Source organism: Ceratotherium simum, chromosome 25 (genome assembly GCF_057802395.1).
Source record: "Ceratotherium simum simum isolate JZ-2026a chromosome 25, ASM5780239v1, whole genome shotgun sequence".
Classification (NCBI taxonomy): Eukaryota; Metazoa; Chordata; class Mammalia; order Perissodactyla; family Rhinocerotidae; genus Ceratotherium; species Ceratotherium simum.
The window spans coordinates 20,630,554-20,654,689 of record NC_141924.1 but is presented as its reverse complement, the minus strand read 5'-3'; positions in this window follow the sequence as shown (position 1 = coordinate 20,654,689).

Below are 24,136 nucleotides of genomic sequence, written 5' to 3'. Positions count from 1 at the left end.
ACCTGGAACGCCACCTTCTGCGAGAAGCTTTCACTGACCACTCTAACTAAAGTAGCTCTCCACTGGCCACAGTCACTCTCTATCCATTAGGCTGTTTCTCCTTCCTGGCATTTACACTGTGCATACGCTTCTTGGCATTTACCACCATGTGACAAAACTGTATCTTTGTCTGTTCATACGATTGCTGTCAATTGCCCCCTACTAGATGGTACACTCCATGAAGACAGGGACTTCGCTTATGTTGTTGACTGGTATTTCCCCAGCCCCGGGGGAGACAGGTGTTTGTTGACTAAATGGATGGTCTGCTCTGTTGAATTGACAGCTGTGGTACCTATTCCTCCCTTCCTCCTTCAGTGCCACTCTTCACTCTTCTCTGCTCTGCTCTGTGTCTCACGAGGCTGATCTCTATGGACTTCATCACTAGGGCAGCCTTGCCCTCTGGCTTCCTGTTGGGTTTGGCCATAGGGAGGCACCAACAGAAGTTTGTGAGGTAGGAGGGGAGGCAGGTTGGGACATTTACATCCCTGCTCCGCACTGCCTGGGCTCAGTTGCTTTGGCAGTGGCTCTGCTCCTTGGTCTAGGCCACAGCTCTTGTCAGGAGGTCTCTCTCCCACAGCAACAGATGTTGCTGAGATGCAGTAACAGCTTCCTCCTCTTGCTCCTTCAGGCCCAGGGCTGGTAACAGCTCCCCCTGGTTAGTAGTCTCTGGGTGCTGCATCATTTTGTTTCCCTTAGCCCCACACACATCTCTGTCTCTCCATCAAATTCTCTTCATTCACCCGTTCCAGTGTGCCATCTGCTCCTGCTGACCCTGGCTGGTACACAGGCCATTCTCCCACAGGATCTCAGGGATGGACTAATTCTGTGTCAGATTTTCAGGGACTCATGGGGCTATCAGTAAGAAACTTCCTAGGGCAGAGGTGAACCGAGCTATATTCAAAACCTAAATCTGGAAAAATCCCTTCATCTTTTTGAGCTGTGAATGACTTACCTGAAAGTTTGCAAAAGAAGTCAATTACAGTTTTCTCTTCCGGAAAATGAGGGTAATACCTTCCCTTGAGAAGATCACCAGAGGAACAGAAAATGAAAGGGCTTCAGAGCTCTCAATCACTATATCAACGCAAGAGACAACGGCTTCTCATGATCTTTCTGACCCAGGTAGAGAGGTGGTGCTGGGGACTTGCCGCCAAGACAACGACCATGCTGCTGCTGAGAAGCCATTCTGCTTTCATTCACCCATTCATTCACTCAGCCTTTTATGCACTCATTTAAAAAGGGAAAGACAAATGATTAAATGCAGTCAACATTTCTAGGACTTAATTGTCTTGATTTGTATCTTTTAGAGCGAGCTCTCGGAAAATCTTGTTTTATTGCAAACTCTTTTCAAAACACTATGGATGTTTCTCTGATGTACTAAGTGCCCTCAACTCTATTTCTCTTCTCCTACTGTTAAGAAGTCTCTCAACTTTTTTCTCCCTCTCTCCACTCCTGGGCCAAGAAAGGATCCGTTTTCGGATTTCCCCAGAAACTCCAGGTTATCCGGAGTCAAAGGTAGGGAGGGAAGAGAATTCGCTGACACTAACGTTCTTTCCCCGCTGCAAAAGCCAAGGGCTGGGCTCTAGCACAGGTTGAAGTTATATTCCTTCTTCCTTTGTATGCAAGATTAGGTTGTTACAAAAGAGGGTGTGTAGGTTAATGGCAGGAAGCAAGTTGCAGCGCTGAGCGCGGGCCCTGAGCGCGTGTCAGGTTTAATGATTTATTCAAGCCACAGCGCATCCGGGCGGTGATTGGCTGCAGGCATGCGTCCGCTGTCAGCTGCGCGCGCCGGGGCCTCGCCCCGCTACCTGACTGCAGGGGTCGGGGTGGCTAGGAGGTGGTGGGATGAGGGGGCGTGGGCGTTGGCCCGGAGGGGAGAGGTGTGAAAAGGAGGAAGAGGTAGGAGGTGAGAGAGAGGGCAGGAGACAGATGGAGGAAGGGAGAGAGAGAAAAAAGGAGGAGAGAGAGAGATTGGGAGAGGGAGAGAGGAGAGAAGGGAGGGAAGGAGAAAGAAGAGAGAAAAGAAAAAAATCGAGGATGTGGTGGGTGAGGAGAGAGAGAAGGAGAGATGGAAAGAGAAAGAAGAGGAGAAAAACAAGAGGGAGAGAGACAAAGAAGAAAAGAGAAGAATGAATGAGAATAGCGAGAGGTTGGACAGCGGAGTGGGATGCGCTCCCAGAACGCCCCACGTGCGCCCCCCTCCAGGCAGCCTGCAGGCGGCCGCTCACAAAGCCGCCTTTGATGCGCAGGCTACCAGGGCTATTTTGGGGACGAGATGGGGGAAAGGCGCCAACCCACAGTCCTTGAAGGGAGTCACTTTCTGCGAAGTACGTTGGAGAGGACTGCCCTGTGTCCGGGCTGCCGGGGCAGGAAGTGGATACAGGGGACAAAAGCTTGGCACCTGCCAAAAGCGAGAGCTCTTGGAGAGCACCTACCCCCTCAACCCCCACCCCGCCACCCCTGAGGGCCGGCGTGGGGGGGGGGGTGAAGCAGCGCCACTGGGCTCTGGCGCTCCCCTCCACCGCCGCCTCTGGACTCCACCGCAGCTGAGCCCCGCCCTCCTAGCTCCTCTCTGGACCAAAGTTCTTACGCCTGCCTTTCTTTGGGTCTTTCTCCAACCGTCATCTGAGTCACTTTCTCCCTCTCCTCCATTATTTCCTTTTACTTCCTCCCTCCTTTCTCTTTTCTTTACTCATTTGCTCTCCCCTTTTTACCATCATTATTTACAATTAAAAAAAAAACACCACTCAAGCACATCTAGATTGGAGCTGTACTCCAGCCAATGGGCCCTTTGGAAGGAGGGACTAGGGTGGGAAGAAAGATATTCCGGGGGAAGGCAGTGTGGCATTTGAAAATCAAATGGGGAGACCAGCCCTCTGTGTGCGTCTTCCAGGATAAAGTTTGGAGTCTAGAGAGTCAGCAGTCAGAGGGTGGCTGCTTGTGTTGGGGGAGTTGGAAATTCTCTCTCCATCTCTCTCCCCAAGACCAAGACAGAAGTAAAGCTGGCTCCCCACTCAGCCCCAGCCGTCCCCACCCACCTCCAGTACACACAGCCCTCCGCCTCCCCCAGCTATAGCTCTTTACTAGGAAAAACAGTCTGTGGCCATTGTCCAGGTGCCAGCAGGGCCTTTGGCGAAAGGGAGGCCGGCCAGCCCTCTGATCAAACTCAAAGGTTAGTTAAAAGACAAAAACAGCTGAAAGTCTTCATGAATAATGCTGGGCCAACCACCCACCCCCACAACCCCACCTCCCAGCTCAGTGTAGTGCAAGCCCTGCTCAATGCCCTACCACTTTGTTATGCTGCTCGCCTAAGTCAGAATTTCACAGAAAGGCCGAGAAGAAAAGCTCCCACAATTAGAGGTCGCCTGTCAGAAAACATTAACGCCTTCCTCGCCCAGCCTGTCAGGCCTGCTGCAGATACAAACCGCCATGGCGAATTGGCCCTCCACCCCGTGAAGCGCCTGCCAGCCAAAGGAGCAGGGATTTGAAAGCCGAAGGAGATGGAGCCCACCTAAGTGTGGTTTCTGCAGTGTCGGGATGCACCGAGATACCCCCAGCTTCTTCTTTCTAAGAGTCAGCACAAGATGCCTGGGAGAAGTCATACGAGATAGTCCTGTGGATGGGCAGATGGACAGACCTCCCAGACCAGGACAGTATAGCAGGACCTTTTCCTGCAGTGGACATGGTTAAAATCTGTGCTCATGGCTACACCCTCAACTCCTGTTTACTGAGCATTTTCCAAGTGCCAGGCATCTTATTTTGTTCATAGGCGGAGCAATCCTATCAGGTGGTGTATTATTCTATTTACCTTATAGATGAAAAGACTGAGGGGCTCAGAGAAGCTGTATGACTTGTCCATGATCACATAGCTAGGTAGTGGCAGTGCCAGGATTTATACTCAGGTTTGCCTGACTCCAAATTCCATGTTCTTTGCACCATAATCCAGCCCATAGTTTCTCCAATAAGATCCAGAGACCAACTGTATGCTTGTCTGCTTCTGAAAATATTACCAATATGCGAGCATGTTCTTCGCCATCTTCCTTGTATCACCAAGAAAATTCTCTGCTTCTAGAACAGTATCTGACTCATGCTTGACACTCAAAAACTTGTGAAAGGAAGGAAAGAGGGAAGAAAGAAGGAAATCAAAGGAGGGAGGAGGGCAGGGATTCTTTAGAAAAGTCCTTTTGATTTTCTTGGAACATAATTTTGTTCTGGAAGATATTTGATTTTTGGATCAAGAGATTTGGTTGGGAATCTCCATGTACCACCAATTAGCTGGGGAGTTGAATTTTTATTTCCTCATCTGCATAAGTGGAGATAATAACACCTATCCACAAGCGTTGTTATAAAGATAGAATAAGATGAACTATGCAAATTACCTAGCATGTTATCTAGCACATAGTAGGTGCTCAAGAAAATTCAATTGAAAATGAAATAGGATTTAGTCTTTTATTTTTGTGTATCGGGAAAATATATGCCACATATGCAATTTCATCCATGAAACAAAACTGCTGGACTATAGCAAAGTCATCAGGGAATTTTGTATTCTGTTGCTCTATGGTGTTCATGCCACAAGGATGGTGTGAGCTAAAGCAGAATGCATGTTAGGGAGACTGTCTAGTGGTGTGGAAGAGCTTCAGGGCCTCCAAGAAGTGAGCAGTCATCCTCCAGCAAGAGCAGAATGGTTTTGCGGTTGCTTACTGCTCCCTGGTGAGGCAGAAAGGAAATCGTCAGCCCGTTTTGTGGAAGACAAAAATGAAGCTCTGAGAGATGATTACTTTGCTAGGAGAAAGTAATCACACTAGAAGTTAGAGCTGACCACTGTGTTCTCCAGGATTCTTATCCTCTCAGCATTCTGGAGTGATTCAGAACTTTGGCCTCCTCCCCAGGCCTCAGAAGGAAAATTTTCAGAAAACCACTTGTAAATTCAAGGGATGGCCATCACTTCCATTGCATCTGTCACTGGTGAGCTTATTTAAATTGCATCAACTCCCAAACCTCCAGGATTGCTGTCACCACCTTGCTCTGATTCCACCCACCATTCAGCTTTTCCAAGTTCCAAAACACCAGTTAAACAATAACAACAACAAAAAACCAAGAAAAGCTCTACATTATAATCCCAGGAATGTTTAATAATTCTGCAACAGTTGGTCAGCTTCTCGGTCATTGTTTTTCCACCAATTCCTGTGCAAATGTTTTGGTTTCCGGGGGACAGGGATGATCTTCATGTCCCTCCTTGTCTCTCTCACATTTGTCCTTTTTCCTCCTTCTCTGAGCGACCTTCTTTGTCTTCCAGAAGACAGATTCTGTCCTTGATATATAATCATTACTTCACGGGTTGCTGGCCAAAAATAATGGTGGAGTGTAAACACAAGGTCTGCTTTTGGGATATTTTATGAAAATATTACATTGTCTGAAGATGTTCAGAATGCAGTGGTGTTTGAAACACAGGCCAATCTTATGAGCAGCCCCCACCCCTACAAGCACACGATATAAGACTGCTAAAGTACAAATTGTAGGGTTTGTATAACCACAGTGATATAGCCAATGGTGGTTTATATAAACTGATGATGAGATCTCTTCCACGAAAAAAACAGAATGAGCAAACATTGCAGCCCTGGGAGGGGGCCAGGCTGGACCAGTCCATCTTCAGCATTCGGACAGTTCATCACGTCTCCACATCCTGAGGAGACGGAAGCTAAGCTTGAAAGAGAACACAGCACTGGGCATGTTCTTTCCTCAATCTTTTCCTGTTGGAGCAGCCAAGAAGAAGCCTGCTCTACATCCATCTCCCAATTCTCAGGAATATTACCCTCTTCACTGGGACACACAAATGAAGGGGACTTATTTTGTGGCCTCTAAATAGGTTATACGTTTCAATGAACAACTAATTTGTTGCTAGAGATCTTTTATAGACGAAAATAGGCATGCTAATTCTAAATCTAGGTACTTTTTCTAAGGAAAAAAATCAGACATGCTCAAAACACACACAGCAAAGAGTGTTTGTTGTAGTATTATTATTTTTTTATATAATGTTGAAAAATAACCTGCAACTTCAATGTTGGAGCATTGATTCAAATAAATATTGACAAGTTCATATAATGGTATATTGTGCAGAATTTTAAATGATGACGTAGATTTATGTTTACTAACATGGAAATATATCTATGATATAATAAGTATCTTTTCATAAGTGAAGAGACTAGTCATCACCTATAATTCTACCAACCAGAGAAAACCAGTCACCATCTAATTATCTATATATTTTCTTGAGAAAGTGGCATCATATAATTCACTTTTCTACTTAAAATATGGACATTAATTAGTTTAGTTATTCATTCAGCAAATATTTTCCCAGGTTGTGTTCTAGGCCCTCAAGATACAGTAGTGAAAAAGACCAACATAATCCCAGCTCTTACAGTTTATGGGGTAAGAAAGACATTCAAAAATCTAGTAGTTACATGTTTCAGAATCATCAAATAGTTTTCTATAACATGATTTTAAATGCTGATTGAATGTACAATAACATCTTAACCAATCTGTGTGTTTTTACAGAAAGTGGTTTCTTTCTGTTTATTTTATTTTCATTTTTTGCTACCTGTGAATAAATTCTGTGATGAAAAACCTTATAACCAAACAATTACACATGGTTATGTCCTCAGGACACATCTGAAGAAGGAGAACTATTTTTTTAATGGAAATGTGCGTTCTGAAGGCTTTTGGATTCATATTACCTAATTGCCTCAGAAAGGTTGAATCAGTCCTAATTTCACCAGCAGTGATGAGTCCCAACGTCCTCGCAGCCTCACAAGTATTATATTTTAAACAAACAACTTTACCAATTGGTAGGTTTAAAAAAGAGTGATATCTCATTCTTTCATTCTGCTTGTCCTACATCAATTCCATTATTTTTTCATATTTATGACATTCAATTAGTTCTTCATATTTATTTGCCGCAATGACACACACAGGGCTGAGATGAGCTGCGTTCAATAAATGAGGGGATGTTGGCTTAAAATACATCTTCCTGGAGATTCTGATTAACTCAGTGGCTCTGATATAAGGTAATTTTGTGGACAGTGATTTTAATTTTATCCCCTCTGGGGAGAGAAGCCAGATAACTAACTTTAGAAATGACAACTGTGGATAAGCTAAAATGACCAATGCCATAAAGGTGGCTTATATTCCCAATTTACTTTTCCAAGGCTCAGGGGTTGAATGTCCCCAGTGGTAATCCGTAGGTGGGGAGTGCCAAGGATTACTTTGGACTCTGATTCCCGTTCCAGCCTCTCCTTTCCAGCCTCTTCCCATTCATGCTGACTTCCCGGCCCTGCCCCCCCACCTGCTGCTGGCCTAGAGAAGAAAGCCATTTCCATTGGCCTTGGCTGCCTGGGGAGATCTATATTACTCTGGGGAAGACAAGAGCTGTCCCCATCTTGGTAAAGTGTGAAATTCGGTTTTGATTGCAAAGGGAAGCCATTTCAACGGGATTACACCGTGACCATGTAGATTAAACTCAGCCATATGGCCTGGGACGCCTCTTCCTACTGTCAGGTAACAGTGCATTGCTAATGACGTGGTGATGACATTTTCAAATGAAAAAATAAAGCCACCTGGACTGGAATAAAGGAGGCAAAAAATGACAAGATGCTGGTAAGCATTAACAGAGCTCTCAACCCTCTGTGGGCTTTGAAGAAGAGATAGGATTTGTTTAATTTATAAGTAAAACCAATGAACATGTGCCTGATGTTACAAAAAGAGTTCTGCCTGCTTGGCACAGCAGAAAGAGATTCTGTGTTTTTATTGAGAAAGATTCCGGTGTTGACTCAAAGAGATTGCTTAACCTCACTTAGCCTCAGTTTCTTCATCTATTAAGTGGGCATAAAAACACATTTCACAGGGTTGTCATAAGAACAAAACAGGTTATGTGATGGAGATTTGTAATCTGCTAGCTGCTCTACAAATGTAAAAAAAAAAAAAAAAAAAGAGATGCTTTTATCAGTCAGAGCTCTCAGTTGCAAGCAACAGAAATAAACTCTGGCCGATTTAAACTGAAAAGAAACTTACCAGAACCGGGATGATTAGGCACATGTGTGTGGTGGTGGGTTGTAATTAGTATTTGGGTGGTGAACATGATGTAATCTACGCAGAAATAGAAGTATAATGATGCATACCTGAAATTTATACAATGTTATAAACCAATGTTACTGCAATAAAAAAACAAATAAAACAAGAAACTTACTGGAAGGCTTTGAGTTATTCATATAATTACTGGAAAGGCTGATTCCAGCGTCAGAAAATGGGCTAGAAAATGTGAGGCTGAGCAGCAGCCAACACCATGGCTAAAACCATTCCCCATAATAGTTGGGTGGGGCTGCAGCCACTTCCTCCTCCAGCCTCTGGACACCACCGTTTGCACTGACACCATCTCCAGGACTCGACACCCACTGATGGTGCCACTGCCTGCAGACTGGTTGGCTGTAGCCATAGCTCCAGAGGCCATTGTGACAAGGATGGATTCTCTGCTGTCCCTGCTCTTTTGTGCCACTAACTATCCAGTCTACATCTGGGGTGGGAGCCTCCGACTGGTTGAGATGTAGATGCAAGGGAGGCCAGGAAAGTGGTGTCTGGCCTTGCCTACTTTTCTAGTAGGAGATGGGCTCTGCTTTCTACCAAGATACTTAAGAACATCCAAGGGAAGAGTGCTTAGAGGCTGGGGAGCCCCAAACAAAACAAAACAATAAACAACAAAAAAAGACTAACAGCTTTTAGAGGAGGGGCCAATAAACTGTGCCTGTAAAGGGTAACAAGTAAATATTTTCTCAGATTGTAGTGCAGGAACAGCAGGAGCAACATGTAAATGAAAGAGTGTGGCTGTGTTCCAATAAAACTTTATTTGTAAAAACAGGATTTGGCTTTCAGGTCATAGTTTGCAGATCCTTGCTCTAGAGTGATGATGATGGTGACAACTAGGGCAACTGTTTGAGAAACTATCCTTTGAGTCCTGGCTGGAAACAGATGCAGGAGACAGTAGCAATTCCTTAAACCGTGATCTGGCAAGATGTGTCCTGTCATTCAGTTGTCTTGCCCCCTAGTAACTGCTAGTTTCACTGTGAAAACTGTTTCCTAGCTAGGTGGTTAATAACAGGTAAACTATTTTCATTCATATAGAATTGCAGTTCAGATCTGAGCCCTGGTTCAGACCCCCTCCAGGTGAGGAGCCTGTCAGAGAAGAGGGAGCAAAAGAGAAACCTTCTTCCCTCTTCTGCCCTCCTGTGTGATCGCCCCAGGTCTCCCTGGGTCTTCCATGTGCTCCTATCCTCAGCTCTGCTGCATCATTACACCTTTTAGGGCAAGTGTCATCATTGCCTGCCATGGATGGTATCAGAAGAGACTTAGTTTACTCTAGGAGCCTGGGTATGAGTTTCTTCCACAGTGCATGTCAGCCACACTGGTGAGATAATCAGTAGCTTCTTATGTTTTCTATGTGATGTTCCCATAGACTGGTTTATGTGACCCAGGGAGGGAGGAGAGTCAATCCAACGGAGTTGATGACAAATCATCAGGCATGAATGTTTGCTGTCATATAGATAAAGTAACGCCTTGATGGAAAAAGATTTTCCTTCTTTTCATTATTCAACTCATAGGAATTGTGATCCTAAAATCTGCAATGTCTACACTGGGCAGTGTGGCTATAAAGATGAATGAAGTATGGTCTCTGTCCTGGAGGATGTTCAATTAGTTTTGTTTGTCTTATGAGCAAGATTTTTCCAGAAGCACTCATTTATTATATCTGTTTCCCCTAAGAGTATTAAATGTTGCAGGGAAATGGGCTTATTCATCACTGTGTGAAGACAATCAGTCATCACTTTTATCAGAAATAGGTTTGATGGCATGTGCAGAAAACCCAGCCTGCGATGGGGAAACCAAATATCCCTCTCTTTCTTTCTTTTTCTTTCTCTTTTCTTTCCTCCCTCCCTCCCTCCCTCCCTCCCTCCCTTCCTTCCTTCCTTCTTTTGTCCTTTCCTCTCTCCGTTCTTTTCTCTCTGAGCAGGAATTCTGGATGTAGGAGTTGGGATTGGTATGATGGCTCACAATGCTCTCAGGCCACAGGTGCTGACTAGCTTTCCATCCTTACCTAGCTTTTGGCTTGGTGCCTTGTGGTCCCAGGATGAATGCTCCATCTGCAGATCATGTCTGCTTTCTAGGCAAGAAGGAGAAGGGTAAAGAGCAGAAAGGTTGTGCCAGCTGCAGCTGCTTTCTCCTAAAATGTTTTCCAACAACTCCCTTCAGTAAGTCTCATTTATATTTCTTTGGTCAGAACCATATGAAATGACTAAGAGAAGGGGCAAAAGAAGCCAGTAATGGACTTTCTAAGCCAGGAAGGAGGCTGCTTCAAACACAAGTGGGATTCTATTACTACGGAAGAAGAGGAGGATGGATATTGGGTCTCAAAGAGACTCAACGTCTGTCTACAGTAGATTTACCTCAAGAGTCAGTTTGTACCAATTCATGAGTCACACCAACAAGCTGGCATCTCTCCCAATCCTTTCAGCCTTCTTCACTTCTCTGTACTTTTAAGTTGCAAAATAGGTCAGACTTATCAATACCATGTCATCAATTTCATTTATGGATTCACTGAATATTTACAGGGGAAGCACCTAAAAGATCTACCCTTTCAACCTCTTGAGCTACAGATGATAAAATGGGGGCCCAGAGATATTAAATGACTTGCCCAACATCACACGGCTATTAAGGTGTATATCAAAGATTAAAACACATGGAAAGAATACTTGGTATCTGCTTTCAAAAGATTGTTCTCAGTCAGATTGCAAGACTGCAAGAATTTCAAACCATCAAGAACAGGTGGAATCTTTTCTAACTAGCTCCTTTCATTACTGGAAGCTATATTTAAGCCCACAGCACTGGCATTGGTGTTTGAACTACCTTTTTAGTTCTTCCTATTTTTTTTCACTCCTAGAACCTCTAAGGGTCTCAAGCCTGTCTTCATTAGGAGTTTGGTAGGCTCTGAATATGTTGATTGAGAGAACATACCAAACTTGCTTTCCAAATCTTGGTTTCTGATATTGCCACCTGCCCGATATCTTCGACCAGAAACCCTGATCCTCTCTCTCTCTATGTCTCCAACTGGCACGCAGCGAGCATCACTAAATCCAAAAGTTTCTATGTGATGTCTGAAAAACCTACACAAACAAACAACATTCAAATTGATTTTTGAACTCTTTCCCCAGATTAATGATCAGACTCATTTAGGCTTTAAATTTAGAGATATTTTGCCTGTAAAGGTGTCTAGAGGTTGAAGGAAATATATGGAACATGTTATTTGAAAATGTAACTAATGTATTGTTTAAACATAATTTTTTCTTTGTTTGCAGACTTTTTAGGTACTCTACATTTATATTTATACTCTTAGATTCAGCGCCTGCTTTCTCAACCCTGTTGCTTCTGCCTTTGTTCAGGAACTTATCATTTCTCTCCGGACCTCTGCCTCTTAAATAGTCTCCTTGTTCATGTCACTCCAATCCATCCTCCACATTGCAACCCCTTGAGTACTTTAAATATAATATGTGGACCTCACCACTGCCACTAGAGTGGTCTTTCTGGTTTTCCCACTGCCCATGGTGGTAGTTACTTTATTTACTCCACAAATATTTATGGAGCTCCTGCAAGGTGCCAGTACTATGCTAGGCGATGTCGATGTGATACTGAATAAGCAAACATGGCGGCTACTCTCCTGGACCTTCTGCACTAAAGAATGGTTGATAAGGGTGTTGATGACCTACCTTCTGTCCGCAGCCCATCCAGATCTCCAACCATCCCAGCTGACCTTTGTATCTCAACAATACCAAAAGACTTATAGTCCCTTGCACACACCCTGCTTTTTCTCCTCTCACTACCTTTGCACACACCCTCTTTGTTGGTCTGGTGTATTCTTTTACCATTTAAGTTCCAGCTCAGACATCACTTCCTCCAGGAAGCCTTCCTTGACCTCACCTTACACAGATTAATCACTTTTTCTCTGGAACTCTCACATGCTTTGTTGTTATTTAGTTGTCCTTATCACAATGTTCCCTGATTTATTTGATTTCAGCCCTTCCTTTTTTCCTACAGTGGAGAAATAACCAAAACCAAAGGACTTTGAATTTTGTTTAAAATTCAGAAAAATTGCCAGAATCACTTTTATTAAGTAGTCTCTGCAGTATCAAGAAGAGAAATGACAATTTTCATATTGACCACCAGCAGTTACAATGAGCATTCTGTAGCTCTGAGAACAATGGCTCTTAAGGAAAGGAGCCAGGGAACTCCATGCTGCTTCATCTCACCCAACTATAACAATTCATGAATCGTCTTTAATTGCCTAACAATGTTCTACAAGTCTTAAAAGTAACTGAAATAGGGGCCAGCCCGGTAGCATAGTGGTTAAGTTCATGTGCTCTGCTTCAGCGGCCCAGGGTTTGCAGGTTCAGGTCTGGGGCGTGGACCTATGCACCACTTATCAAGCCATGCTGTGGCAGGCGTCCCACATAAAGTAGAGGAAGATGGGCAGGGATGTTAGCCCAGGGCCAATCTTCCTCAGTAAAAATAGGAGGATTGGCAACAGATGTTAGCTCAGGGCTAATCTTCCTCACTAAAAAAAAAAAAAAAAAAAGTATCTGAAATATCTGAAATAAAAGAGGTCATTAGTGTATGCTTCATAATAGGCAGAAACCCTCAATCTTCAGAACACAAGAAGAGAACTATTCTTTTTTACTCTTTAGGTGTCAGAAGTTCTAGGGAATAGAAAGAATAGTCTACAGCAAAGTGCAAACTGACTTGGGACTTTTCTTGTCAGCCAAAAAAATCCAGGGAGCAAGAAAATGAGGATGTGGAGAGAAAAATCTAAGAAAACCTGGTTCATATGTTAAAGGAGAAACTCATATTTCTAGTCTCATAATTTTTTTTCCTGTAAGAGGAACTTTTATATTTAGTTTTCACACTAGATTGTTAGGTATTTGGGAAAGGGACTGCGCTTTATATCCTTGATTCCTAGTGCAGAAACACAGTAGGTGCTCAATAAATGCTGATTTTAATTAAATAACATTGTATAGTTGATGACTGATTTTGATGGGAAAAGATCTAAAATCTAAGAGAAGTGATAGATATGTCATGAAATAAACATTGACTTTGTAAAACCACAGGTCACAGGGGATTATCTAGTTCTATATTTTTGGGCAGGGAGGCCCTGGGCCCAGCACTGGGGAGTCTACAGTGTCTGTGCACACATATAGCATGATGCAGATGGACTATACATGCGTCCCAATTTTGGTGCCTAGCAACTTGTAGGCTCCATAACTTAAGTCCTGTTTTTCTGGTAGTTTCCCCACCCCCTTCTCTTTTGTTGCCTCTGCCAGTGACATGGAACTTTATTCCCGCATTTTATTTTCAACTTTTCTTTTCACACAACCTCAGGGAGTCCAGGTGTAAGCGAAGGGAGGAGGCCCTCAGCGCTGTTCTGGCCCACTGGGAGCGGGGTTTTGACGTCCATTCTCTCTGGCCTCAATTCATAATTTTGTATTTTATTCTTGGATCCCTCTTCTTTATAAACCCATTCAGCAATTTTTTTTTTTAATTTATACAAATTCAATGTATGTGTGGGTTTTGGGTGGGCTGTGGAAATTGATTTACGAGTCAACCACTTTTCTCTTTTCTCACCATCTCTCGCTTGAGTGGTTTGTCGGCCCTGGGCCTTTCTTTCACTGGAGGAGAATAAGGTTGTCTATGGAAGAGGTCAGCGTTTCAAATTGGTGGAGTTCAACTGCACAAATGACATAGAACTGACAAGAAAAGACAGGGGGTTTAGAGGTCACAGACTCCAGAGGTCTCGCTTAGGGTTTCTGCTTTGTGGTGAACCCTGGCACCAAAATGAATTAAATAACAGGCTTAAGGACTATTGGGGGAGGACTGAATGCAAATCAAAGATAAGTAGAAGTTTTCTTTCCTAAAAGGGGAATGATTTTTTCCTTCCCTCCCCCCCTTCCATATCTCCGCCGGCAAGAGCTGCATGTTAAGCATGATTTCGCTGCCGTTATGCCGGGCGTTTTCTCTCCACCGCCGCTGCGATGGCCTATCTTGGCCTATGATTAATGGCCTGCTAGGCAATTTGGAAGCTGTAATAACTCCGCAGTCCACACACAAACTATATAGTCGCATTCCTTTTGCGGATTTGCCAAGCTGTTACCAAGGGGCCTGCGTCAGAGCCGGATTGCTCGAGAGATAGCGAAGCATTTCTGCAAATGCCGTTTAGGCCTTATCTTGCTTGAAAGTGCGATGAGCAGTGGGCTCATTTACAAAATCCGAAGCGCAGATCTCGCAGCTTCCTTATTTCAGCACAGATTAGGAAAAACAAAAAAACAAACAAAAATCGCACCAAAAAAAAATTGATCTCTCTCTGTGGTCCCTAGGTTCTGAGTGATTACATAGACAGCGTACAGGGGTGTTCCCAAATTGTGAGTCAGATTCATCAAGGCCTAATGCTGATAAAACCCTCCAGAAGCAGAGTGGATTTTTGAAAATTCTAGGAGGAAACAAAGGCTCCTTTTCAACGTGTGCTGTTTGGAACTGTCTGTGTGCACACTTCTAAGCAGTAAATCTGCATATTGGAGTGAAAAGGTATTGGGTTCGGAGTCAGGGGGCTGAGGTCTAGTCCCAGGTCAGCCACTGCCTTGCTCTGTGACCCTGGATGCATTTCTTCTCCTCTCTGGGCTGCAATTTTCTCATCAGTTCAATGAGAAGGTTAGGTTTAGTGGACAATCTAGCAGGCCTTTTCTGGCTCTCATTTTATTCATTTAGCAGATATTTATTGAGTGCCCACCATGTACTTGGCACTCTTCCAGGCTGTTGAGATATTTAGGGAAGAAAGCAGACAAAGTTCCCTGTGCCCAAGAAGCTTACATTCTAGAGGAGTGAGACAATCACGAACTATAAAGACAATTAACTAATAAGTAAATCAAGTATGTTAGAGGATAACAAGTACTATGGAAAAGGAAAGAGGAGGGCAGAATAAGGTGGAACAAGCTCGCCATGGGGTGAGGGTTGGAGGCACATTGCAATATGAAATATGGTGGTCGGGGTGGGCCTTAGTGAGAACGTGGGATTTGGCAGTGATCTTTAGGAGATGAGAGAGTCAACCAAGTGTATATATAAGGGGGAAGGATTCTGGCAGAGAGAATATCTCTAGAGCAAAGTCTTGAACAGTCTATGAGTCTATTGATGCTGTCATTTTCTTTGAGAGTGGCTGGTTTGCAGTTACTTAGCTAGATGGTGGCAACTTTATCACCCAGCTCTATGGTTTTCAACTTTGGCTGCATGTTGAAAGTACCCTGGGAACTAGAAAAATACAGAGGCCTGGGTCCCACTTCCAGAGATTCTGATTTAATTGGTCTGGGGTGCAGCCCAGGCATTGAGAGTTTACAAAGCTCCCCGTGTGTTTCTTATATGCAGTCAAGTTGAGAACCACTTATCTAGAGCAAGCAGGTCAACTCCACCATAACCTTTCTAGGTGCTCTTTGCCATTGAGAAAAGCCATCTTACAATTCACAATGTCAAACCAAGTAACTCTCACTCCGTCTACAAACAATATCTTATTAAACCTTCTATGCACAGAATCTATGCATAGCACTGGCTGTGCAAAGGAGAGCAAGATGGTCCATTTTGGGACCATCGACTCCGCTGTCGGGGAGTTCACAGAGGATGGAAAGGACAGAAGGTGAAAGTGATTCTTCAGACATTGAGCTTGGCACAGAGCAGTAAAACCTGTTGTGGGATGCTAACGATCAGTTTATATCCCAAATATAACTCATTCAAATACGACTTCATTAAATTTGCCATATCATGTAACATTGACTCATGCCTTTTATTTAAATTCTTACTTTACCATTGTCCTATTCAATATCTGTGAAATCCCTTGTTTGATGTGCCAATTATATATAATATATATTTTTTATATTCCATATAGTATATATATATGTATCTATATAGATATATACATATGTCCAAAAGTGTATATATATACTGTAAAGATAGCAAACATTCATCTGTATACTATCTAAAACCATCTTCGGGATTACTAGAGGAAGGTGATCTACGCTGTTGTAAATACAGCTAAATGAGATGAGGTGGTGATAATGAAGAAGTAGAGAACATCTGAGGCTAAGAGACTCATGGCTTCTATTTTACTTACAAATGAAAATGGTCAATGTTGGACAAATGGGAATGAAAGTGAAATGGTTGGGATAGGCTTTGTAATTATGCAACCCATGAATCAGTTTTGGACGATTTGGATGACTAGCAGATGGATTTCTTTGGCATTCCCAAACATCAGGCATCGTTTGCTTTTGATGGTATGGTTAGACTCCTCTTTTCCCTTTCTGTGTCAAAGTATTGTGGTGGGGATGCCAAGGTCATGCCCCATGAACTCAGTAGAACCAAAGGCATGTATTCTAGTATGTTTAGAAGAAACATCACAATGGTTGCTTTGGTCTGATAGTTGTATCTTACTGAAGAGCTCACCTTTGAAAGAAAAGAATGTAAAAAAAATTTTTTTGAATTAGACTTTGGCTGAAGCAAATGTCCAAATTTCCATGTTTTTCAGGTATACATTTACTTAAAAAATTCTTCTTTCTCTCCTTACCTATTCTAGTTAGAAGGCAGTCATGTATTTTTGGCATCTATAGAGTCTCTAATAAGATAAATTGATACATGGTATTGGTGTCCTCTTTCAAGAAATATTTTTATTTTTAATTACTAAGTAATAAATAAATTAACTCTCATTGTAAAATATTTAGGCATGTTAGATAATAGCTATTGCTTCCAATAGTCATCTTCATTCCAAAGGGAGTCACTGTTACCAGGTTGGAATTGAACCTTGCTGAATTTATATTTTTATTTTTATTTTATTGAGGTCACATTGGTTTATAACATTGTGTAAATTTCAGGTGTACGTCATTATATTTTGGCTTCTGTATAGACTGCATTGTGTTCACCACCAAAAGTCTAGTTTCCATCTGTCACTGTACACATGTGCCCCTTTACCCCTTTTACCATTCCCCCACCCCCTTCCCCTCTGGTAGCCACCAATCTGTTTTCCCTACTTTTGTGTTTGTTTATTTGTTTATTTCCCACATATGAGTGAAATTGTATGGTATTTGTCTATTTCGCTTAGTATAATACCCTCAAGTTCCATCCATGCTGTTGCAAATGGCACGATTTCATCTTTTTTACGGCTGAGTAGTATTCTGTTGTGTATATATACCACATCTTCTTTATCCACTCATCCATTGATGTGTACTTAGGTTGCTTCCAAGTCTTGGCTACTGTGAATAATGCTGTAATGAAGGTAGGGGTACATATATCTTTTTGAATTAGTGAGCTTTTTTTAAAAATGGTATTTACATTTATGAGGCTTTGGAAACATCTAACCTGTGTGTGTGTGCATGCATGCTTCATAAAAGTATGTATGATGTTATATTTTTACATGTCATTCTGCAACTTTCTTTTTTCATTGAACACTATGTCATGTGTATGTATGTATGTCTTATGTCTTATATATGTACTAGGTCAGTATAAATCAATCCACTTCATTAAAAAAATAGCTGCATAAAGTTCACAGTATGCACCTACATCCTAAAGACAGCCATTGTCTGTCAATGTTGCCTCACTATTGATGCAAAGGCTCCCATTGGCATCCCACCTTGCCATACATCTATAAGTCTATCTCTAGGGTAGATACTGAAAAGTGAAATTGCTGAGTTATTGGGCATTAGCATGTTTAGCTTTGATATAGACTGCCAAATTGACCTCCAAAATAACCTAACCAACTTATACCAGGCTGTAGAATCATGTACCATGTCTCAGTTTTGTCTTTCATGCAGTACCACTGTCTGTAGGTGGCGTATTATTTGAAATCTTCTCACCATCTATATTGAGGGTATATTTGCCCGGTTCTAGCCACACTCTCCTTTGTAGTCCAGAGAAGTTAGTTAGAAGTGTGTGGAAACTGTGGAATTATCTGGCCCAGGCAGGAGTGGTACTCCTCATCCGAGCACTGTGCTGTGACCAACTGAGCTAAGCAGTGGTCCAGCATCATAGAGTAAGGAGCTGCAAATCGCAGTAACCATGAAACCTTGGCACAGCCACGTTGCATTAATTAGGATATAGGATGTTAGGCTATAGATCAGAGACCCAAAACAATAGTGGCTAAAATAAGTTTAGAAAATGAATTCTCTCACATACCTGTCCAAGTGTAATAGGTTCAGGGATGGTACTGAAGATCCATGATGGTAGGAACCCAGACCTTTTTATCTTGTTCCACTTTCCTAAGGTGTTGTCCTCTTCCATCTGGTCCAAGATGGTGCATGGCCACATCCACATTCCAGCCGGGGGAAGAGAAGGATGCACCCAGAAGACACATTCAATCTGTTCATACACAAAATTTAGTCACGTGGCCACATCTGTCTGCAAAGGGGTCTGGGAATTTTTTTTTGTAGCATGCACCCAGCTAAAAAAATCAGTGGTACTACTATGAAAGAGAAGGTGAGAACAGATATTGGCAGATGATAGCAATCTTGCTACATATGTCAAAGGGCCATTACATGGTGTCTCAACAACAGGAACAATGGCACGTTACCTATCCATAGTCATTTACATTTTACAAAACATTTGCATATCTGTTGTCTCATTTTGCTCTCACATAATCCTGAGAATTAGAAAAGCAAGGAGGGAAGAACCCAAGAACTGACAGAATGGAGGATTTAGAAAAATCACACTATGAACAGTCATTGTCGGCTGCTATACTTAATTTAAAAGCCTCATTTGGTCATTAATGAAACACACTCCTGTTGTCCCAAGTGTTTGATTCTGCAGGAGAAGATAGTACTTCTGAGAGAAGTGGAAATATTTCTTTCCAGGATGCAGAAGTGAGAGCTAGTTGGAAATAACTACACGAAGAGGAAAGGTAGAGGATGCGGGGAAGTGGCTTTGAGGAGCTCAGCCGACAGACAGGACCACAGGGATGAGTGGCATTTTGAAGGGACACACTCAATTATTTCAGAAAACTGCTAACATGATGAAGAACTTGCATAGTCAGGATTTATTTAGAAAGTAGAGTCAACAGTAGAGCTAATGGACTGGCTGAGTGGGTTGTGTGTGTGCGGAGGAGCAAAATAAAAGAGCCCCTAAAGATACTATAATTTTCGTGTTTTGTGCTTTTGTTCATTCTCTACTGCATGCGGAATGCTCTTCCTCTCATTTCTAGTCCCCCAATTTGACCCATCCTTCGAGCCTCAGCTCAGAGGTCATCCCTTGCTGGAAACTTCCAACCTCTGGTTGGAATGAATCTCTCCCTGCCTCTCTACTTTTTATTCAGTACTTCCTACACTTGATACCTTATTGAAGCAATTGGTAGCACATTAGTGCCCACTATCGGGAACCATATTACAGTACCTGCTGGGTAAACACAATTCTTGCATCAGAGTTGATGCTCACGTCTAGCTGAACTGAGAGCATCCCATGCTGCATTTTGTTGAGACCTAGTAAAAGGAAAATGCAGTATGATGTGGTGAAAGGTGCTCTAAACTGAGTGTAGAGGGACAGGCCTGGTGGCGTAGTGGTTAAGTTCACTCGCTCCGCTTCGGCAGCCTGGGGTTTGCAGGTTCAGATCCCAGGCGCGCACCGGTGCACCACTTGTCAAGCCATGCTGTGGGGGCGTCCCATATAAAGTAGAGGAAGATGAGCATGGATGCTAGCCCAGGGCCAATCTTCCTCAGCAAAAAGAGGAGGATTGGCAACAGATGTTAGCTCAGGGCTGATCTTCCTCACAAAAAAATAAATAAATAAAAAGTAAAATAAACTGGGTGTAGAGGGCTGGGTTCAAGTTCTAGCCCTGTTTCTAGTGAGCTGGGAAATCTTGGGCAAGCCACTTCAGCTTTTGTGACATGAATAACATTGTCTGTTTAATGAGATATATAAGATACAAGTGCTCTTATATCTCAAATAGTTAATGGTTAATGACTTTTTTATGTGTAACCAGAATGTTTAGAAGCCCTAACCGAGTAATTATATCAAAAGTCTGGGTGCAACTTCCAGAAATCAGAGGTTTCCAGAAAGTTACAATAATTAAAACAGTATGGTAACAATCCACAAACCAATAAATGAATCAATGGAACAGAATACAACATCTTGAAACAATATTTACAAAACAGTAGTATAAGATAGTGGAAACACTATAAACCAATGGGAAATGTATGACTTATTCAACAAATGATGTCGGTAAAATTGGCTATTTGAGTAGAAAACAATAAGTTAGTTTCTGACCTTACTTACTCTACAGTGCAAAATAAAATCTGGCCTGAGCGAAGGACTGAGTATACTAAATAAAACATGAACAATTAGAGGACAAGAGAGGTCTTTGTTTAACTGATCTGGGGGATGTGAAGACATCTTCAAGCATAACAACAATAGAAGAAACTACGTAAGAGAAAAAATAGATTAGACTGTAAAGACAATTTAAAATTCAGTACATTACATTTTCATAATCAAATTAAAAAGTGAAGGACAAACTGGAAAAATAAGTATTTTCAGTAAGAAAAGAGTTTTTATAAATCAATAGAATATACTGAAAATTTACAATAGAAAATAGGTAAAAGACAAACAGATAATTTTTAAAATATGACAATGGTCAATAAAGATTAGAAAAATGTTTAATTTCACCAATAATTAAAGAAATGAAAATTTCAATGAGATACTTTGCTCCTTATTTAAAATATAAAGATTAAAAGAATTGGTAATACTCAATTCAGGCCATGGAAATAAATATTTCACAACAACTAGTAGAAATTCAAATTGATGTAGCCTTTTGGGGAGCAATTTTACAACATATATCAAGAATTTTGGCAATCTCATATCCTTTAAACCAGAAATACCATTTATTGGGATTAACATCCAGGAAAACAATCATAAATAAACAATCAGAAATATAGCCAATGATTTATCTATAAAGACCATAATCGAAGTACTACTTGTAATAGCAAAAAAATTGAGAATAACGTAAATCAACAACAGAGGAATAGTAAAATAAATGATGGTAGAGCCATAATGGGAACTATTAGTGTCTTCATTAAAAAGTGTTTTTTTTGAACTCTATTTGTTGATATGGAAATGATCACGATAAAACGTTAAGTAAAATTTAAAAAGCAGGATAAACTGCATATTCAGTATGCGCCTGAACCCAATTGTGTAAATATAATATATATAACCACTTAGAAAAGAACATGAAAGAAGAGAAAAAGTATGCTAACATTCCTGAGGAGAAGCAGTTCAAATGGTTTTAATTAACTTTTTTTATATTTCCTATATGAGAGCACACTTTCTTTATACGAACAGAAAAATGCAAATGTTATAAAATTTAGCAACAAATAGACCAGCGAGCAAGCTCCCTCTTCCTCCTTCCCCACCCCACTATGTGTAATGGATGCTTTAGAGAGAAAGTTCTTTTTTAGAATCTGGATTTTTTGACTCAGAAAGCCCAGAATAAAGCTGGGTTTGATTCACTGACTCATCCACAGGAAGCTTCTGAGAGAGGGCATGTGCTAAATTGACGGTGGGATGTAAAAGGTGCCATTTATTGAACACCCACTATGTGCCAGGCAGGATGCCAGGCACCTGGCATCTGTTATTCCACTTTGGTTGCTAAAGTCCCACCGCATTCCTACTCAAGGAGCCCTTTCTGATAGGTCCTTTCTGATGAGACCTTTGGCTTTTTACAGTTCGCATAGTTCTTTTCATAGAAAAGAACTTAGAAAGCTAAGCCATATTTGTTTAAGATGATTGAGCGCTTGGTGTGTGCTGGGCATTGCACTAAGTGCTTTATACTTACTAACTCACTTATCTTTATAGATCCTATGAACCTAATATTGTTATCTGAGACTTAGATGTGTTAATTTAGTACTTCTCAAACTTTAATATGCATAAGAATTAATTGAGGATTTTGCTAAAATGTGGGTTCTGACTCGGTAAAGTGGGGGTTGAGATTCTGGGTTTCTAATGAGCTCACAGATGGTGCTGATTCTGCTGGTCCCTGGACCACACTTTGATATCAACAAGGGGTCAATCCACTTGCCAGATCCCAGGCCTCGAATGTGCCAAGGCTGTGTCGTAAACTCCAACAGGCTAACTTCACACTAGGCTGTACCACTAATAATATCATATGCTCTAGTCCTTGTGGTCCACACTTTTCCAACATCCTCTCTGTTCTCCATCCCTCACCAGGTCCTGTGTTAAGAAGATAGCCAGTTCTCTATTCATTGCCTCAGGAGAGGGATGGAGAGGACTGGAGACAGAAATAAAGGAATACTCCTTCCTCTCCAAAATTTCACAATCTGGTGCCCCTCAGGCCAAATCTAGCCTGAAGATATGTTCCAATTAACACATCTTAGAGTTTTATATTAACACATGCTTAGAATTTTAATTACTCATACTTAAAAATCCTTGGATTTCACATAAACATCCAGATTGCTGGTTTCTTTTAATGACTTGGGTACGGTGATGGATGTTAACTAGACTTATTGTGATGATCATTTCACAATAGGTCTAAATATCAGGTATTATGTCATACACCTGAAACTAATATGTTATACGTCAACTATACCTCGATAGTAATAATAAAAAAAAAAAACTGGGGAAGTCTTGGAATAAGGGCCTACCCTCCCACAGGGCAGCAGTTAGTTGGATCTGGTAGTGCCAGTTCCTTTCCAAAGGGCCAGAAGTTTCCAGAAGGCCACAGCCCCTACCTCATCCAATGGACTCATTTCCATTACCTGCCTTGTTCAGTAATGGAGGAAACTGTGGGTGAAATGAAGTGTTCAGGAGAAAGATTGAAGAGGTCAGTGGGGCCCTAAAACCAGGCATTCAGGAATTAGGGATGCAGGGCCTTATTGGCATGCCCCAAATTGAATCACCTGTAGGCTGCCAAGCCCTCACTTGAGTGAAGATGATCCACCAGTCTTGGTGTCCCAAGACTATGACAGCTGATTGTATGGCCAGTATCTGACAAGGACTTTCTATAGCTCCAGTACCTTGCCTTGTACAGGAGTGAGGGAGTAGGGAGAGAGGTGTGCCCCAAGACTTTGTTTCATCCCCATCTGATACAACCATGAAGACACTCTCTGCCTAAATATCCCAGGACACTTGTAAACTCACGGAAAGGAGGGTGGGGCCCCAGACTCCCAGTAGAGCTGTGATGGGAGCAAAGGAAAACCCTTTGTCCTGTAACTTGTCAGGGGTAGATGGCCTGAGCAGAACTCACTGGAGGTCCCTCTTGAGCAGGGATAGTGGCTTTCTGAACCTCTTGAGGTGGATGTTGGTAAAGGTGGCCACCATTTTTGCCCTCTCTGTGTTCAAGCCCCTTTGTCACATGACTTTGCAGATCTTCCCATCAAAAGATGGAGTTTATTTCCCCAGTTTGAATCAGGACTGGGCTTGTGACTTCTTTGGCCAATAGAATATGGCCAAAATGTCATGCCAATTCCATATCTAGACCTCAAAAGGCCTTGTGTGTTTCTGCTCTGTGTGCCACCGGAAACCTGCTCTGCTGCCGTCAGAAGCAGGCCAGGCAAGCCTGCTGGAGGATAAGAGACCCAGTGGTACAGAGACCAGCCATTCCAGCTTTGGCCTCCAGAGATCAGCTATTCTCTGGCTGACCCAGCAGCTGACTGCAGATGCAGGAATGAGCCCAGCCAGGACCAGAAGAACTGCTCAGCTGAGCCCAGCCCAAATTGCTGACCCACGTGATTGTTAGCTAAACAAATAACTGTGATTTTAACCCACTAAACTTTGTGCTGTGTTTATTTTTTGGGCAGCAAAAGCTGACACTGCACACATTATATTAGTTTCTTAGAACTTCTGTAACAAAGTACCACACATAAGGTGGCTAAAAACAACAGAAATTTATTCTCTTACAGCTCTGGAGACTATAAGTCTGAAATCAAGGTGTTGGCAGGGTTGTTTTTTTCTGGAGACTCTGAGGGAGAGTCTGTTCTATGCTTCT